Here is a 2,731-nt window from a genome sequence, read left to right on the forward strand (position 1 = left end):
ATCATATATTTCTCTTGTTCAAGTTCACTCTGATGATGAGGATCCTCCAATTGTCAGGTTTAGTGGCATTAGGCCAAAGAAGGAGAAGGCACACCAGCTTCAAGAAGAGAAGACATAATAGCAGCAAGAGGAGCAGGTTGAGCTCACTCTAGTGGAACAGGAGCAGGCTGAGCTCCCTCAAGTGGAACAGGAGCTGCCTCAGCATGATCAAGAGCATGAGCCTGATCAAGAGCATGAGAAAGATGAAACAGAGTCAGAAGAAGATGATTTCATACCAAGTCCACCCCAGCCAGGAACTACTTACCTTTCATCTTAGTTTGGGTTTAGGGCCAGGAAATCCTCTAGGTGTTTGAACATGGATGCAGTAGACACAGTTGGTTGTCCAGTAATGCAGGATTCGGATGAAGATTACATTCCACAAATTGTTGATTCAGACATTGATCTGCAAGATGATGATGACTTGTTTGACAAAAATGTTGATTGTGACAAAGGCAAAGGTAAAGCAGTCCAAGAAGAAGCTGATGATCCTACTAAAGATGTGGACATGTGCTTGCCTTCATCTGATGAAGATAAGGTTAAGCTGAATTTTTAAAGTTTTAGAGAAGAGGACCTGGCTAAACCAGAGTTCAAAGTGGGTCAGACATTTGCTAGTGTTGAGTTACTGAGGAGGACTATCAAGGAGTATAGCTGTCATGAAAGGGTTGACATCAAGTGACCTAGAAATGATAGGAAAAGAGTTAAAGGCATTTGTGAAGATGGCTATCCATGGTCTTTCTATGCATCATTTGATGGGAGAATCAATTGCTTCATGATCAAGAAGTATAACCCAAATCATACATGCATAAAGAAATGGAGTGTCAAGTCATTCACTGCTCCCTTCATGGCAGGAAAGTATCTTGATTCATTCAGAGCAGATGAAAACATGAACATGAAGAATTTTTCAAGGGTTGTTCAGAAGGACTGGAACATGACAACAACAAGGAGCAAACTTAGAAGGGCCAGGAGACTAGTGAAGAAATCCATTGAAAGAGATGAGTTAGAGTAGTATAACAGTATGTGGGATTATGCAGCAGAATTCAAAAGATCAAACCCAGGCAGCTCTTTCTACGTAGGTGTCAATGATGGCATATTTGTAAGTTGTTATTTCTCTCTAGATGCCTGCAAAAGGGGTTTCATGCAAGCCTGTAGGCCTGTCATTTGTTTGGATGGATGCCACTTGAAGACAAACTATGGAGGTGTTATTATGTGTGCTATTGGCATGGATCCTAATGACTGCATTTACCCTCTAGCTTTTGCAGTTGTTGAGGTAGAGAACACTGACACATGGAAATGGTTTCTGTCAAACCTGAAGAGTGACTTGGGAATTCTGAACACAGAACCATGGACTATAATGTCAGACAAGCAAAAGGGGCTGATCAAGGGAGTGAGGCAGCACTTTCCTGATGCAGAGCATAGACATTGTGTTAGGCATATATGGCAGAATTTTCAGCAAACACACAAAGGAGATGTTCTTAAGAACTAGTTATGGAAGTGTGCAAGGAGCACAACACCAGAGTTGTGGGCTGCAAGCATGGAGAAAATGAAGGTCATCAGCCTAGAAGCATACAAATGGCTTGAGCAGCTACCACCCAACACTTGGGTTAGGGGCTTCCAAAGAGACTTGGTCAAGTGTAATATCCTTCTGAACAACAATTGTGAGGTTTTCAACAAATATATTCTTGAGGCCAGGAAGATGCATCTCAAATCAATGATTAAGAAAATCAATACCCAGCTCATGGTCAGATTCTACAACAAAAGAAAAGAGGCAGACAACTGGCTTGGTTCTGTATGCCCAAAAATAAGAAAAAGAATTGAAAGGAATATAGAGCTGGCAGCTACATGCATGGTTTCAGGGGCTGGTGATGGCATCTTCCAGGTTGACAATAGGAGAAAGACATACATTGTTGACCTCAAGGAAGTGAGTTGTACATGCAAAAGGTGGGTCTTAGTGGAGTTCCATGCCACCATACAATTGCATGCTGTAGGAATGAGAGAGTTGACCCAGAGAGTTTGGTGCACTCCTGCTACGGTATATAAGCATTCAAGTTAGCATACAAGCCAATTATCAAGCCTTGCAGAGATAGGAGTGAGTGGCAGAAGATGAATGCTTGTGAAATCAAACCACCTGTCTATGAAAAGAAAGTTGGGAGGCCTTCAAACAAGAGTAGGAGAAAGCAGCCTTATGAGATTGAAAAGAAAGATGGCACAAAGGTACTGACCAGACATGGAGGCACAATAACATGTTCATACTGCCATGAACAGGGCCACAACATCAAAGGATGTAATACTAGAAAAGCTGGCATTTTGCCAAAACTATCATTGAGAAGGGGGCCAAGGGTTATTCCTGAGGATGTGTCTGATGATGAACCAGTTATGGCACAACAAGATGGTGGGCAAGTCACACAGGAGGAGGTTCATGTCACAAAAGATGATGGGCAAGTCACATAGGAGGAGGTTCATGTCACACAAGATGATGGCCAACTTACACAGGAGGATGTCAATGCCACACAGAATGATTTCCCAGTGCAGCAACAAGAGGATGAATATGATACACCGGTTGTTTTTTTAGGTGAATTCTAATCTTTTTTGTCCATTTCTTTTAGGTTGTATTTAATATGATACACTAGTGATGATAGCATGTGATGATTGGCTGTGCATAGGTGCAAGACTTTGGATGTACAATGCTTCTTAA

The 2,731-nt window shown here is 41.9% G+C and overlaps 1 pseudogene; it reads left to right on the plus strand.

The window, feature by feature from the left end:
• Positions 1-1,570: 1,570 nt before the first annotated feature.
• On the plus strand, positions 1,571-2,487 carry LOC147984386 (uncharacterized; annotated as a pseudogene).
• Positions 2,488-2,731: the final 244 nt, after the last annotated feature.

The sequence above is a fragment of the Triticum urartu genome, chromosome 2A (genome assembly GCF_056163025.1).
Source record: "Triticum urartu cultivar PI428250 chromosome 2A, HENAU_Tu73, whole genome shotgun sequence".
NCBI lineage: Eukaryota > Viridiplantae > Streptophyta > Magnoliopsida > Poales > Poaceae > Triticum > Triticum urartu.